Source organism: Gigantopelta aegis, chromosome 10 (assembly GCF_016097555.1).
Source record: "Gigantopelta aegis isolate Gae_Host chromosome 10, Gae_host_genome, whole genome shotgun sequence".
NCBI lineage: Eukaryota > Metazoa > Mollusca > Gastropoda > Neomphalida > Peltospiridae > Gigantopelta > Gigantopelta aegis.
The window spans coordinates 79,379,413-79,398,099 of record NC_054708.1 but is presented as its reverse complement, the minus strand read 5'-3'; the positions used below and the strand labels follow the sequence as shown (position 1 = coordinate 79,398,099).

At 37.1% G+C, this 18,687-nt stretch overlaps 1 protein-coding gene across 2 annotated transcripts in view; it reads right to left on the bottom strand.

Moving 5' to 3' along the window:
- LOC121383253 (Kv channel-interacting protein 4-like) overlaps positions 1 to 18,687 on the bottom strand; it is a 473,604-nt gene that overhangs the window by 139,009 nt on the left and 315,908 nt on the right. The window lies entirely within an intron of this gene.

The following is an 18,687-nucleotide window of genomic DNA, read 5'->3' as shown; positions in this document are numbered from 1 at the left end:
AAATGAAAAATGTTCATCCACACCCACCCAAAGATTAAAGGACTGTTCTCACCCCATCCCCCATATATTTGCTCAATGTGCAATATTTCCATTGTCCAAAGTGTTGAGTGTGTCGTTAAATAAAACATTTCCTTACTTCCCTCCCATACCCATATTTAGACAAACATTTTTATGAAAATCGAACAACTGATTTATAATCTGAGCACTTTATAAGCTATGGGGGATGGGACTTAGCCCAGAAGTCGGTTTGGGATCTTACACCTATCCACTGAGTCGTTAAAATTCCTCTAGGTGGGAGCTGGTACCGGGCTGCAAACCCAGTACCTACCAGTCATGTCTGATGGCTTAATCACAAGCCTTCTTGCTGCTGTTCAGTAGGAATGTTGACAGAACTTTGTAATTGCTGGGCGGGATTTAGCTCAGTCGGTCGAATGCTCGCTTGAGGTGCTTGCGTCACAGGATCAAACCACGTCAGTGGGTCCATTCAAAAGATTGGGGGTTTTCTCATTCTAACCATTGCACCACTACTGGAAAAAGGCCATGATATGTGCTTTCCTGTCTGTGGGAAAGTGCATATAAAATGTTTATCAGGTTTCCCCTGACGTCAGAATTACCAAGTGTTTGACATTCAATAGCCGATTATTAATTAACCGATGTGCTCCAGTGGTGTCGTTAAACAAAACAAAACTTCTTGTAATCACTGGTAAGACATAAATTGCCATTAAGCCATTAAAATACTGTTTTAGTTGGAGTTGGTGCTGGGATGTGACAGCTAGGTTTACAGGGTGGAGGAGCTAGTTCGTGTGATCTCTCAAACACCAGTCTCTCCAGGGAATGGGCCAAGTTCCATGGTAACTTGTAATTCAAACTTAAGTAAATATCAGACAAAATGTTTGTCTGTAGTTTTCACATTATGATCTATAATCCGCAATGACTATAATTATTTCAGTCTCTCTAATTTTTATAGCATTCAAGTCTCTGTGACATCCAATAGCCGATGTGTATTTTTGTGCTGGGGTGTTGTTAAACATTCATTGATTCAAGTCTCTGTAACATGTCTGATGGTAATACATAATAATTTACTTACAAAACAAGTTCTGCACTTTTTGAGCTGACAATGAATGAACAGACAAAACCACCTAAGAGAATAAACAGCTAATATTGTTACAGAACTAGCTTATAGGTATCAAGTTAAAAAAGTCAGGCAAAAGCCTTTTAACTGTTGTTTTATCATACAGATCTGTTGAAATGATACACGCTCAGCTTGTTTATAACATTAATAAAGCAAAATGAAACACATGTGATATAACAATACAGGGAGTTTATAACAAAAGGAAAGCGTGGGACGTAGCCCAGTGGTAAAGTGCTCAATTGATGCGCGGTCGGTTTGGGATTGATCCCCGTCGGTGGACCCATTGGGCTATTTCTCGTTCCGGCAGGTGCACCTGGTATATCAAAGGCCGTGGCTATGCTGTCTGTGGGATGGTGCATATAAAAGATCCCTTGCTCTAAGACTATATGTCAAAATTACCAAATGTTTGACATCCAATAACTGATGATTAATAAATCAATGTGCTCTAGTGGTGTCATTAAACAAAACAAACGTAACAAAAGGCTTTCTTTTTACAGAGTGTTATCAGTGGGCTTATTCAACTGGTACTGGACTTGCTATACAGTGAAACTGCTCAAACAGGATGTCCAGGGATTATATTTTTAAAAATCCAGTATTGAAGGGCAAGTTTAAAGACTTTTAATATATATTTTTTTTAACGAGTTAAAGGTCCTATGTTAAAGTTGAAATTACAACATTTTGTTATTTTCATATTTATTGGTAATAAATAACTACAAATTAATAGATCCCATGCATAATCTTTCCATAAATTAATTCAAGAAAAATTATTTTAAAAAGTTTTGTACTGGATGACAAGAGGGGTTTCCTGAATTATTTGTGGCTAAATATAGCATGGCCACCATCTTTGTTTCTTTGTCAGTTATCTGCATAGAATTATGGAAAAATCTTAGTGTGTTGAATGTGTACATGTATGTATAAAACAATGACATTAGTAGTTAATGCATATGTCACTCTCAAGATTCAATATTTCGTTTGAATTTTTTTATAAGCATATATAGTTGAAGATATAAACTTTATGATTCAAAGCAAAAATTAATAAATATTTTTGGTGAGAACTGCCATTATTGCAACTTTGACATAGCACCTTTAAAGGTCTTTGTGGTGTTCTGTACTAATGTGACAAAAGTGAAAAAACCATCAAAATACAACCCCAATAAAATATTCTGTAATTTTGAAAAGTCAAACTGTACCTAGATTACTCTTTATTATTTTAAAATAAACACTGCAAAAGAAAAGTTAATTTGAACATTGCAAATACAATACATTAAATATATGGATGGTTATAACTAAACAAACATATTTGGACTAGATTATTCATCTGCTGTTTAGTTTAGAAGGAGTTCCTGTTTAGAGGGGTAAATTTTAATGTTGAAAGAAGAGACTAAGAAACATGTCCAATTTGGGAGAATTCCAGTTTACTGAATATCTAGTTTGAAGGAGTTTTACTGTATTTGCAGAGTGTCATTACGGCACTTTACAGGAGAACTAAACTGAGATATGAATCTTATGTGTTGGAAATATGCATACCCAGATCACCAACACATGCTGACACTTTAAGAATTGAAAAATGCGTAATTTTAGAGTTCATAAAAAAACGTGATTATTCCTGCTAACTGGGGACAGCCATTTTCTTTAGGTCTTTTTTTGCATCTGGTACTAAGCTTGGAGCGAAGTGACGTCAGCTCCAACCAACTCCTGTGTGCACAGAGTAAACAAACGCAGTCATTTATGACAAGGCGTTTCACTTTCATCAACCTGACTTGTAAAACAAGATAAATGACTTGATAATATAATAAACTATTTAACTAAATATATTTCAATTTGCATTAATAGAATGAAATAGGGTTATAATATTTTTCTCTCTTAAAAAATTCAAAGAAAAAATGCATACTATTAGGCCTATTGGTAGGCTACGCTGGAGCAAAAACAACCACTTATGATACCCAAGTGATAATGTTCTTTTCTTTGGGACTACGTAATTGGTCAGTTCTGTGATTTTAGATGGGAAAGTCTACTTAATCAAGAGTTTTACAGAATGATTTACAGTAATAGAGCATGACAGTTGATGATGTACATTACTATTTTAGGGGTGGCAGGTATATCCCAATACCCTGTGATGTTAAAAAAATACCGCCTGTAGGTAATTTTGTGTCTAGACGGCGATAATTAATGGCTTGTCTACCTACCAAATATACATCTGCCAATGAGGAATAGAAAACACTCTGGTTATCATTTCAGTAGGTAGGTTATTGCATGGACAAAACATGATACAGTTATTTTGATACTTTGACAATAATGGTTTATTTTATATTGTAAAATAATATATACTTATTACTGGCTTACTGGAATGGATATTATTACAGAACATTGTGCAAAAATCAGGTATATTTGTTTCTTCAGTTCTAAGACTAATTCCTGATGTGATACATTAAATATTACGTAACCACTGGCTCACCAGAGAGCATATTCACTGGGATGGTACAAAATGGCTGCACCCATTATATATAATAGCCATCACATTTAACCATTTATTAATTAATTATAATAATATACTTGTTGATATTAAGCAATAATGTGCATTATATATTGTTGAATATGCATACCAATCCAAAAGCCTTGAGTGAGCATTCCTTTAATGTTTTACACCAAAACTGTCATTGGGGACTATGTCTGATTTACATGTTACACAAACGTCACTACCGTGACACCAGGATATCTGTGCACTGGAGACCATGTCTGATTCACATGTTACACAAATGTCACTACCATCACATCAGGATATCTGTGCACTGCAGACCATGTCTGATTCACATGTTACACAAATGTCACTACCATCACATCAGGATATCTGTGCACTGGAGACCATGTCTGATTCACATGTTACACAAATGTCACTACCATCACATCAGGATATCTGTGCACTGGAGACCATGTCTGATTTACATGTTACACAAACATCACTACCGTGACACCAGGATATCTGTGCACTGGAGACCATGTCTGATTCACATGTTACACAAATGTCACTACCATCACACCAGGATATCTGTGCACTGGAGACCATGTCTGATTCACATGTTACACAAATGTCACTACCATCACATCAGGATATCTGTGCACTGGAGACCATGTCTGATTCACATGTTACACAAATGTCACTACCGTGACATCAGGATATCTGTGCACTGGAGACCATGTCTGATTCACATGTTACACAAACGTCACGACCATCACATCAGGATATCTGTGCACTGGAGACCATGTCTGATTCACATGTTACACAAATGTCACTACCATCACATCAGGATATCTGTGCACTGGAGACCATGTCTGATTCACATGTTACACAAATGTCACTACCATCACATCAGGATATCTGTGCACTGGAGACCATGTCTGATTCACATGTTACACAAATGTCACTACCATCACATCAGGATATCTGTGCACTGGAGACCATGTCTGATTCACATGTTACACAAATGTCACTACCATCACATCAGGATATCTGTGCACTGGAGACCATGTCTGATTCACATGTTACACAAACATCACTACCGTGACACCAGGATATCTGTGCACTGGGGACCATGTCTGATTCACATGTTACACAAACATCACTACCGTGACACCAGGATATCTGTGCACTGGGGACTATGTCTGATTCACATGTTACACAAACATCACTACCGTGACACCAGGATATCTGTGCACTGGAGACCATGTCTGATTTACATGTTACACAAACATCACTACCGTGACACCAGGATATCTGTGCACTGGAGACCATGTCTGATTCACATGTTACACAAATGTCACTACCATCACATCAGGATATCTGTGCACTGGAGACCATGTCTGATTCACATGTTACACAAATGTCACTACCATCACATCAGGATATCTGTGCACTGGAGACCATGTCTGATTCACATGTTACACAAATGTCACTACCATCACATCAGGATATCTGTGCACTGGGGACCATGTCTGATTCACATGTTACACAAATGTCACTACCATCACATCAGGATATCTGTGCACTGGGGACTATGTTTGATTTACATGTTACACAAACGTCACTACCATCACATCAGGATATCTGTGCACTGGGGACTATGTTTGATTTACATGTTACACAAATGTCACTACCATGACACCAGGATATCTGTGGGTTGATTAACCCAAGAATTTAGAAAATGGGAAAAAATCTAAATGAGATGATGAATGCTACATGGCATTACTCCCAGAGGAACAGTGTTAAAGCATTTCCAAATTAAGGCAGCCCGCCAATAAATCCTTTGAAATGTTTCAAAGAGACATACTCGGCTAAGAAGCCATTAGATTTTATCAATAAATCTCTGTGAATCCATTATTAGTTTGCTAAAAAGGATGTCACTGTGGGCCACCACAAGAGCACTTAGTACGGATTTGACTACATGCAGAAGGACAATTAAAAGGGTTCGGTTCTTCACAGAAACTTACTGTACAAGTTAAACCTTTAACATCTAGCTCTCTTCCATACCAAAATAAAATCTTCCAATTAAACTGCCAACAATGAAGCTGGGACCATTCTGAATGAGTTATTCATGCAATAGTTTTTACAACAAATTTCATATAATCGGTTCTTCAAAGGAACCTACTACTGAGTTTAAATCTTATCTTCCAGGCCAATTTTGCTTGTTTTTTAACTGCCAACAATTAACCATTCAGGGACCATTTTCAACTAGTAATTACTGAAGTTTTTTAAAAACAAAGTTAAAGTTTGTTTTGATTTAAGGGTGCCATTAGAGCACACTGATTAATTAATAATCAGTTATTGAGTGTTAAACAATTAGTAATTTTGACACATTCTTCAGAGGAAACATTTTTTCAGTAGCAAGGGATTTTTTATGCATTTTCCTATAGACAGGACAGCACATACCATGACCTTTGATGTACCTGTTGTGGAGCACTGGTTGGGATGGGAAAAACCCAATGGGTCAACCAAAATGGTTTGATCCCAATCACCTTAGATGAGTGCTCTAACCACTGAGCTAAGTCCTACCCTTTTCTACAGCCATTTAAACTAAGTCCCAGCATGCTAGTCGAGTTCTATGTTAGACATTAATTATTGCACATATTTTTAAAATGTTCTGTAGTTTACAATTATTCCTTTCATTTCCTTTGTACAGTCTCCACAAGGGAAATCACTTGCAATCCTTAGCTTCCTCATCTTCCACCGACAATGCCCATGGATCCATTCTTTGTTTTTCTTCTAATGTTATGTTAATCTGAATTTTTCAGTGGAGTTTTAACTCTGTGAATGTTTGACACTAACAACTGCTGATTAAATACAGCAGTGGGAGGTGTTGGAGGGAGTGGGGGGGGGGGGGTAAAGCTGCTGAGAAACAGCTAAAGAATCTTCTGCAGTCTAAATTTTACCTGTATTTTTTTTTTTTTTAAGTTTTTTTATACAACATACTGAGATGTCAATACAACTATCTATTTACTTTCAATTATGTACAATGTATATATACATATATTTTTAGCTGCTTCGTACAAAAGTTTTTGTTTTCTCTTGTTAAGAATTCCGACACTGGTATTTCCTTCACTATAAAGAGCCTAACACGAACTTCCTGAAAGACATACTGCACTCTCATTTCCTTAATCCACGAGGATCTACACACCTTTGGCATTTCGGTAAGTAGTGGCACAGGATCTCCAAAAGCTTCCGAGTGTAAATGCAGGATCGCGGAAAATGCAAACAGCTGCCGAGAACAAAATTTCTCCCATCTGAAGATGATCCACAGTGTTGCCAATCTTTAGCAGGTGATGAGGACTGTAGTACTGCTTGACAAAAGCAAGGCTCAACTAGTCAATAAACTGGCTTAGAATCCCCACGGTTACGCCAGTGTATGTAAGACAGGTGGGATTACAGATCTGGATAACTTGTTGAGGTGGTTCAGTGTTATGGTTTGTCTCATCACCGGTTGGTACTAATCTGCAGACAGCCAGATCATCTTCAAGGGGCTTAGACGGATCACAGGCTGTCGTCAACAAGCCTTCTGTGAAGTATAACTTTCCACAAGGGATTTACCTTATTGAAAATTAGATATATAAATATTTGAGGTCTGTATAATCACAGGCAGTTGTAACAAGCCTGTTTTGAAATATAAACTCTCCATAAGGGATTTGCCTCTTATCAAAAATTAGACGTATAAATATTTGTGGTCTCTATATAATAAGAAAGCTGTCGTAAACAAGTTTGTTTCGAAATATAAACTTTTCACAGAAATATAAACTTTCAAAAAGGGTTACACCTCTTTGAAAATTAGATGTATAAATATTTGTGGTCTCTATATAATAAACAAGCTGTCATAAAGAAGTTTGTTTCGAAATATAAACTTTCCACAGAAATGTAAACTTTCAAAAAGGGTTTTACCTCTCTAAAAATTACATGTATAAATATTTGGGGTTTATACAATCACAAGCTGTTGTGATAACTAGCCAATAACGTAGCCACTAGGCCACTAAAAGCAACCTTTTTATAGTTACAAACTCTCTAAAATTAAATGTAAATTTTATCCACCCCTTAAACTGCACTCAAATACATAGAGATCAAGACCAAAACCAAGATCAAGACCAACAACACACTATTCTGCTCTCTTCACTTGCATAGCTCACAGACCCCCATTCCAGCATTTCTGGATCCACCCTAAACACATGACTAACACCTGTACATCCAGTTGTGACATAGTAAGAATGTCTTGGGGAAAAGAAATGCTTTTGACTGAATAAAAAACTAAATAAACACTGTACATGCATACAATGAAAGGTGATTGTTGTACAAAATGTCCTCCACAGTATTTGATGAACTGTTTTGAATGACAATTAATTAATTAATATACATGCAGTCATACATACAGTTTGTACTCCAATATAGCTTCAATCATTCTCTGCGATTCAAATGGTACTTACCTGAAATAAAAAGAATCTATATAAATACCGTGATTTTATTAAAGTGAAAAATAAACATGCAATAATTAAACTGCACACTCAGTCACATTTAGTTTGAAACAGTTTTAAAACCTAGAGTAAAACGTTTATTTTATTTAACGACACCACTAGAGTACATTGATTTATTAATCATCAGCTACTGGATGTCAAACATTTGGTAATTTTGACATATAGCCTTAGAGAGGAAACCCGCTACATTTTACTAATTTAGCAAGAGATCTTTTATATGCACTTTGCCACATACCATGGCTTTTGACCAGTTGTGGTACACTGGTTGGAATGAGGAAAAAAACCATTCAGTTGAATGGATCCACTGAGGTGGTTTGATCCTGTGATGCAAGCACCTCAAGTGAGCACTCAATTGACTAAGCAAAGTCCCACTCTCAAAACCTAGAGTAAAGTGTACAATTTAAAGTTTGTTTTGCATAACCACACCACTAGAGCACAATGATTAATTAATCATCAATTATGGAATCTCAAACATTTGGTAATTCTGACATATAACCTTCAGAGGCGACCCGTTATATTTTTCCAATAACAGCAAGGGATCTTTTATATACACGTTTCCACAACCATGACAGCACATACCATAAGTTTTGATATGCCAGTTATAGGGTACAGGGAAAAACAATTTAAAAAAGGTTCCATGGAAGGGATTTGATCCTTTAACCCTAACACCTCAGATGAGTGCTCTGCCAACAGAACAAAACTCCTAGATCATCCAGCCAGGTCTATAAACTGTTGATGTCTTCTTAGATCATCCAGCCAGGTTTATAAACTGTTGATGTCTTCCTAGATCAGATGGCCAGGTTTATAAACTGTTGATGTCTTCCTAGATCATCCAGCCAGGTTTATAAACTGTTGATATCTTCCTAGATCATCCAGCCAGGTTTATAAACTGTTGATGTCTTCCAAGATCAGATGGCCAGGTTTATAAACTGTTGATGTCTTCCAAGATCAGATGGCCAGGTTTATAAACTGTTGATATCTTCCTAGATCATCCAGCCAGGTTTATAAACTGTTGATGTCTTCCAAGATCAGATGGCCAGGTTTATAAACTGTTGATGTCTTCCAAGATCAGATGGCCAGGTTTATAAACTGTTGATGTCTTCCTAGATCATCCAGCCAGGTTTATAAACTGCTGATGTCTTCCTAGATCAGATGGCCAGGTTTATAAACTGTTGGCGTCTTCCAAGATCAGATGGCCAGATTTATAAACTGTTGACATCTTCCAAGATCAGATGGCCAGATTTATAAACTGTTGATGTCTTCCTAGATCATCCAGCCAGGTTTATAAACTGTTGATGTCTTCCAAGATCAGATGGCCAGGTTTATAAACTGTTGATGTCTTCCAAGATCAGATGGCCAGGTTTATAAACTGTTGGCGTCTTCCAAGATCAGATGGCCAGATTTATAAACTGTTGATGTCTTCCTAGATCATCCAGCCAGGTTTATAAACTGTTGATGTCTTCCAAGATCAGATGGCCAGGTTTATAAACTGTTGATGTCTTCCAAGATCAGATGGCCAGGTTTATAAACTGTTGGCGTCTTCCAAGATCAGATGGCCAGATTTATAAACTGTTGACGTCTTCCAAGATCAGATGGCCAGGTTTATAAACTGTTGGTGTCTTCCAAGATCAGATGGCCAGGTTTATAAACTGTTGGTGTCTTCCAAGATCAGATGGCCAGGTTTATAAACTGTTGATGTCTTCCTAGATAATGTGGCCTGGTTTATAAACTGTTGATGACTTCCTAGATCATGTGGCCTTGTTTATAAACTGTTGTACCTGGCACTGTTTCATGCAGCCAGGTTGATCATGCATCCTGGTTTATAAACTGTTGATGACTTCCTAAATAACGTGGCCTGGTTTATAAACTGTTGATGACTTCCTAGATAATGTGGCCTGGTTTATAAACTGTTGATGACTTCCTAGATAATGTGGCCTTGTTTATAAACTGTTGCACCTGGCACTGTGTTTCATGCAGCCAGGTTGATCATGCATCCTGGTTTATAAACTGTTGATGTCTTCCTAGATAACGTGGCCTGGTTTATAAACTGTTGATGACTTCCTAGATAACGTGGCCTGGTTTATAAACTGATGATGACTTCCTAGATAACGTGGCCTGGTTTATAAACTGTTGATGACTTCCTAGATCATGTGGCCTTGTTTATAAACTGTTGCACCTGGCACTGTGTTTCATGCAGCCAGGTTGATCATGCATCCTGGTTTATAAACTGTTGATGTCTTCCTAGATAACGTGGCCTGGTTTATAAACTGTTGATGACTTCCTAGATAACGTGGCCTGGTTTATAAACTGTTGATGACTTCCTAGGTCATGTGGTCTTGTTTATAAACTGTTGCACCTGGCACTATGTTTCATGCAGCCAGGTTGATCATGCATCCTGGTTTATAAACTGTTGATGTCTTCCTAGATAACGTGGCCTGGTTTATAAACTGTTGATGACTTCCTAGATCATGTGGTCTTGTTTATAAACTGTTGATAACTTCCTAGATCACATGGACTGGTTTATAAACTGTTGATGACTTCCTAGATCACATGGCCTGGTTCATAAACTGTTGATGACTTCCTAGATCATGTGGTCTTGTTTATAAACTGTTGCACCTGGCACTGTGTTTCATGCAGCCAGGTTGATCATGTATCCTGGTTTATAAACTGTTGATTACTTCCTAGATAATGTGGCCTGGTTTATAAACTGTTGATGACTTCCTAGATAACGTGGCCTGGTTTATAAACTGTTGATGACTTCCTAGATCACATGGCCAGGTTTATAAAACTGTTGATAACTTCCTAGATCACATGGACTGGTTTATAAACTGTTGATAACTTCCTAGATCACATGGACTGGTTTATAAACTGTTGATAACTTCCTAGATCACATGGACTGGTTTATAAACTGTTGATAACTTCCTAGATAACGTGGCCTGGTTCATAAACTGTTGATGACTTCCTAGATCATGCAGCCAGGTTGATCATGCAGCCTCGTTTATAAACTGTTGATGTGTTCCCAGATCACGTGGCCTGGTTCATAAACTGTTGCACCTGGCACTGTGTTTCAGTGCATCTTTCTGCTTTGATCTCACTAAACGACAACACAACTTCAGGTGTGTATGTGCACGCTGACTGCTTCCACATGTATCCCAGCATGCACATGGTTGCCACCTGACTGTCTGATACCTGTTCGGTGCATGTAGACAAGACACGTGGCAGAATCACAAACTGGATTCCATCTTCCATAATATACAACATCAGTGAATTTAATGAAGTAGAACTGTAATAATTATGATGTGGTAACAGACAACTGTTGTTAGTTTCAGTCCAATCCCATCCTTGTATTGAAGGTACATGGTCTTTCAAAAACGTTGTAATGGGCGGGATGCAGCCCAGTGGTAAAGTGCTCGCTTGATGCATGCTTTGTGTGGGATCAATCACCGTCGGTGGGACCATTCCAGCCAGTGCACCATGACTGGTATATCAAAGGCCGTGGTATGTGCTATCCTGTCTGTGGAATGGTGCATATAAAAGATATCTTACTGCTAATGGAAAAATGTAGCAGGTTTAATTCCTATATGTCAAAATTACCAAATATTTTACATCCAACAGTCAATGATTAATAAATCAATGTGCTCAATTGTACAGTATTTCTAAAGTTTTTTGTGGGTTTTTTTTCAATTATTAGTTTTGTTAGCCCACCACTTATCACATTAGATTGTTAAAAGGTTAACCGTATCATAAAATTATGAACTATGAGGTAAACAGTTTAAATCTATTTACATTGCTGGTGTCAAATCATAGTACCCATTGCACTCAAGCCAAGTGCTCTGCGTGTGTGCGCCTGTGCGTTTGTGACATAGAGTGTATTCCCAAATGAGTAAGATGTGTTATTCCTACTTCTTATTCCTCGCTTTCACATAACACCACAAAGTGTCTACAAAATACCAAAATACAGGACTTAAACTTAACGGTGGCACCGATAGCAATTGCCGTCATTGAGATATAAATTGCCGTAGGTAGAGTATCACTGATAGCACTTTTGTGCCATGGATAAAGCTCCTCAACAATGGCGAAATGTATACACCTGGTGTACATTATCTGCCAATATTTAACATTTACACCTTTAAAAGATGTCTACATATAACAAGATAGCCTTTCAGTCAGGTTTATTTGCTGCAAATATCACTTTAAAAAATATTGCCATAGGCAGGCTCAAAATTGCCGTCGGTGAACTGTTTCACCCATTGCAATCCTTTTAAAAATTGCCGTGGGAGACAAATTCTTAAGTTCGAGCCCTGAAAATATCTATAGTGTGATCATTTTGTGAATGTCACTATATAGCTGCAATTGGGAGAAATCTCTTGAGTTGTGTCACTATTTTAGACAGGTATAACTTCCAATCGCTTTCCTTTTTGTATGAAAAAACTATTTTAATCATTAATTTCTAATGACACTACAACTGTATTATTTTATTGTAAACATTTGGATATAAAAATTAAATTCTGTTATATATGCCATGACTTCACTTACATTATGCATGTACAGTTATATTACGTAATGGCTGATAGCTTTGTTACAGCAGAGGAATTTTTATATTAAAAATGAGCGTAAACTGACAATGGGTAATAAAGAGAATAACCAACTCACTATGAAGAATTATAAATAATCTGTCCCTTGTGAATGAATGTTGTAAAACCCTTGCCAGAAGCTCATGTTTACTACTTGGAATAGATAATTTCTCATAGCTCATTAGTTATTCTCTAAGTAACATTGGTGATAAATTAACAGTTCTCCTTCTGGAAGCCTGAGTTTGATGATCATGCAACTGATCTGCAAGATCCACTTACCCATGGGCTAGTGAACTATTAAATAAATAAAGTTTCAATATGTTGACAACATTTCTTATATTTCAAAATATGATAACTGAATGATATAACATGTTTTTATAATTCATGTTAACCATCTTGTCTGTGGTATTCAATCACATTGTTTCAGATATAATTTCCGTAATGGTAAATAATTTAAAAGGTTTTTTGTTTAGAATAAAATATTGTTCATTTCTGTGTATGTACATCTAGTGTTTTCTTGTTTGTCGTGGCGGGGCGTTCGCTTGATGTGCGGTCTGTCTAGAATCGATCCCTGTCGGTGGACCTATTGGGCTATTTCTTGTTCAGCCAGTGCTCAACAACTGGTGTAACAAAGGCCGTGGTATGTACTATCCTGTCTGTGGCATGGTACATATAAAAGATGAATGGATGGTTGGAAGGATGGATGGATAGGAGGATAGATTTGCATGAATGAATGAATGAATTAATAAAAGAATGAATGGATAATGGATTTGGATGGATGGACTACTGGATAGACTGATGAATGAATGAATGAATGAATGAATGAATGAATGAATGAATGGATGGGTGGATGGATGGATGGATGGATGGATGGATGGATGGATAGACTGATGGATGGATGGATGGATGGATGGATGGATGGATGGATGGATAATGGATGGATAAATGAATGAATGGATGGATGGATGGATGGATGGATGGATGGATGGATGGATGGATAGATGGATGGATAAATGAATGAATGGATGGATGGATGGATGGATGGATGGATGGATGGACAGTTGACTGGATTAGTGGATCAAGAGGCCTGATTAAGTAGTTTATAGACACATTAATGGCTGCATTAGCATGGCAAGTGCACCAGCATGTTACTTAACCTGCTTTAAGCGCAGCCTTCCAGTTCAATAAAATATTAAATTCTTCCACTCTGATGGGATGCCTCAGGCCTCCACATCCCACCTCCTGATGGCAAACATTTTTATCACCAATAAATCAACTGTTTTGTGTTGATCTCTTTCCCAGTGGATTTACATTTCATGAATAATATTCTTCAGAGGAAGAATCTCTAATCCCTAAGTAGGCAATTCCCTGAATGGCAAAAAAATGACCATAATCTCTCATAGAAGATAGTCTAATTTTAACTCCTAATTGTTTTTTTATTTGGATGAATACAAAGTTCTGCTAAAAGTCATTTTCATTAGCAATGTTCTTTGGAAAAAATCATTATGCATAGACACATCACAATGAATCTTCCAAATGACTTCCAAACGAAGATGTACTGGGGTGGTGTGGGGATGATATAATAATTTTTATTGGATGTCAAATTTTAAAAAGAAAGTAGTCTCATTAATAACGAAAAGAACATAATGCCTTTGAATTGGGGTTGGAAAGAAAGAAAGAAGTGTTTTATTTAATGACGCACTCAACACATTTTATTTATGGTTATATGGCATCAGACATATGGTTAAGGACCACACAGATTTGTTTAGAGGAAACCCGCATAGGCTACTCTTTTTATGACAGGCAGCAAGGGATCTTTTATTTGCGCTTCCCACAGGCAGGATAACACAAACCATGGCCTTTGTTGAACCAGTTATGGATCACTGGTCGGTGCAAGTGGTTTACACCTACCCATTGAGCCTTGCAGAGCACTCACTCAGGGTTTGGAGTCAATAACTGGATTAAAAATTCCATGCCTCGACTGGGATCCGAACCCAGTACCTACCAGCCTGTAGACCGATAGCCTGCCACGACGCCACCGAGGCCGGTGAATTGGGGTTGGATTTAGCTTAGTTAGTAGAGAGCTCACCTGAGGAGCTTGGCTCATAGGAACAAATCTACTCAGGGGACCCATTGATTTTTTTTTTCTATCCCAAACAAATAACCCATGCCTCATACATCAAAGATTGTGCTATGTGCTGTCCTATTTGTGGAAATGTGCATATAAAAAGATCCCTTGCTGCTGATGGAAAATTGAAGTGGGTTTTTTCTCTGAAGACTATGTATACATGTCAGAAATACTATACATTTGACATCCAATAGCTGGGGTTGGGACATAGCTCAATGGTACAGCGTTCGCTTGATGCGTGGTTGATCTGGGATCAATCCCCGTTAGTAGGCCCATTGGGCTATTTCTCATTCCAGCCAGTGCAGCATGACTGGTGTAACAAAGTCCATGGTATGTGCTATCCTGTCTGTGGGATGGTGCATATAAAAGATCCCTTGCTGCTAATCGAAAAGAGTACCCCATGAAGTGGCGACAGCGGGCTTCCTCTCTCAATATATGTGTGGTCCTTAACCATATGTCCGACGCCATATAATTGTAAATAAAATGTGTTGAAAGTGTCATTAAATAAAACATTTCCTTCCTTCTTCCTTCCAATGTGCTCTAGTGGTGTCGTTAAACAAAACTAACTTTAATTAATCAATGTGCATGCTCTAGTTGTTTCCTTGAACAAAACAAATTGTTTGACAGACAGCAGGGTTATTGACATCACAAAACGTTTCATGTGAGATCATGTTGGTATTTGGACGGCATTTTATAACTGCATGCAAATCATCAGTTTGTGCCAACCAAACAATGGAAAAATAATTTTAAATGTTCATATATTTTTTTCTGTTTCATATCTTGTAGCATTTTGGTAATAAAATACAGTGGTATAGACTCCATAATTTGTTTTGGAAACTGCACCACTGTGGAAATGCAGTGAATTCTGGAGACAATTAATAGACACCATTATTAATCAACTAGCCGTAATACGATGGAAACGGCCGGCATCATACACATTGTTAGAGGCCTTAACGGAAAAACTCATATTGCCCATGGGCTATACATGATTTTACTTCCGCCGGAAGTTCCAGTATTGTTTTCTATTAAGTCACCTCGGAAAGATTCTCTCACTTCATTGTGAGGACGTTTGCTTACTTTTGTAGACTCGTTTTAATGAAAAACTATTATTTTTTGTTATTTTTCCCATAAAGTTTCACTATAAATTTGCAACTTTTTAAAAGGTAAATTTACATGTTACAAAATGTAATGATTATATGTAATTTTCACCTATTGCCGTTATTGTCTATAGCCTGTCACAGGGATTGCATTTTTTCATACTATGTAATTCACTACAAGTTATTTATTTCTGAGCCAATTGATTTGTAAATTACACACACAAATTGTATTTCTTTGTTATTTCCAAAAGACTTTTACTTTTCTTCTTACGTCAAACCAAACTGAAATTATTTACAAAAAACATTTTAATAGAATGCTGGGACGGACTATAAAATGCCAACCAGTCATCAGTCCAAAGTTAAGTTTTGTTTTGGGCAATGTTGTCAATAACATTGTCAATTATGTTTCCTTGTGACCTTTATCGGAGACATTTATGTTTGTTTCAACACAAGAATAGAACATTTTGTTTGGATACATTTCAGTGCTGTCGACAACATCGTAATAACTTATAGTCTGTCCCATAGGGATTGCATTTTCTTGATTCTATGTAATTCACTACAAGTTATTTATTTCTGAGCCAATTGATTTGTAAATTGCACACACAAATTGTATTTCTTTGTTATTTCCAAAACAATTTTACTTTTCTTCTTACGTCAAACCAAACAGAATTATTCACACTTTTTTTTTAATAGAATGATGGGACTGACTATAAATTATTTGCAAAACAAAATAAAAATTGTCAAAAAATTAATATTTTTATTTAGTATTCATCAAACTACATTGTAACTTACCCTAACACCCACCCATCCCCCTTAGAATGCCTAATCGATGACAGTCACTTTTTGCACCCTTGTTTTGGCTTCGTACACAATAAATATAACATTTCTAACTGTAATTGTTTTATACGATGTATTTGACAAATGGTACTTTTTATTTATTTCATCTTTTAAAACTTAAACTTAATATTTTGTCTAAAAGTATTAACAATAAAAACATACCGATATGTAAACTGTGTTATCTATTCTCGGAACTGTTTTTACAGGGGTCAAGGTTGTGTCGATCCTCCGGTGCTATATTGGCTCGAGGCAATGACGAGGGCCAATATAGCCACCGACGGGCCATTACAACTACCCAAGGACCTATAACTAGGCCAGTGTGAAAACATTTTAATTCAAAATTGCTATTGAACATTTTATTTTAATTTGAACATTACTAATGCACCTGGCTGTGTTTGAAAACATATTTTAATTAAATAATTCTACTATAAACGAAATATGGATTTAAAGTGAAATTATGGTAAAATATGTTATATTTATTGTGTATGAAGCCAAAACAAACATGCGAAAAGTGACTGGACCAGTTTTTATTTATTTTAATGTGGCGAAGCATTGTAATAATATAACTAATTTTGAATTTGCAACTGGGCTAGAAAGAAAGAAAGACACGTTTTATTTAACAACGCACTCAACACATTTTTGTTATGGTTATATAGTGTTAGATATATGGTTAAGGACCACACAGATATTGAGAGAGGAAACCCACTGTCGCCATTTAATGGGCTACACTTTCTGTGTAGCAGCAAGGGATCTTTTATATGCACCATCCCAGACAGGGTAGTACATACCACAGCCTTTGATATACCAGTCATGGTGCACTGGCTGGAACGAGAAATAGCCCAATGGGCCCCCCAACAGGGATCGATCCCACACCGACCACGCATCGAGAGAACGCTGTATCACTGGGCCAACTGGGCCAGATTCTACTCCTTAAGGCCATAGCTACACCCCCTAAACATCCTTTTTCTCTCTGACTCATCCAGGAAAGATGAAGGAGTGATTACATGGTACGGTCAAACATTTCCTTAATGATCAGCCCCCATTCTGGTATTCTACGGTCAGACATTTCCTTAATGATCAGCCCCCATTCTGGTATTCTACGGTCAGACATTTCCTTAATGATCAGCCCCCATTCTGGTATTCTACGGTCAGACATTTCCTTAATGATCAGCCCCCATTCTGGTATTTGTATTCATAGTTGTCATCACCTCTCAAAGACGGTTGTCCTAAGAGACTCAACTAAATGTGATGGTATCAATAGTCATTGCATCTTATTTCCGGAATCCCTTAATGAAACAGCACATGCCTGACCTTTAATATGTACTAGATTTTCCCCCAGACGAAATTCACTCCCATCGATCACTTTAACTTCCTTGAGTATAGACACATGATTACAGACTCTTGAATATTCATTATCTTCAGCACAGTTTGGGGATACATGCTTTTTTGTTCTGGTTATTTTACGTAAAGATGTTATTAAAAACAGCATTCTGTGATGTGTTATGTTGTGTGTGTATGTTGTGTTGTAGTTATGTATGTGTTGTGGTACATGTGTGTCTGTGCATGTGTCTGTGTGTACCTCTATGTGTGTGTGTATGTGTGTGTGTTTGTGGGGGGTTGGGTGTCTGTGTATATGGTGTGTGTGTATATGTATGTATTTAATATGTGTATGGTGTAGTGTGGTGTGATGTGATGTGGTGTGTGTATATGTATGTGTCTGATATGTGTATGCCTGCTTGTGTCTGTGTGTGAATACATGCATGTTCATGTGCATGTGTGTTTGTGTGTGTGGGTATGCATGCATGTATGTGTGGTAAAAATTTCATTTCCAGCAAAATTTCTATTTATAAAAACAATCTATTGCCAAATATGGGTTGCAAGTGTGACAAAAAGATGGGTAAATCAATGGAC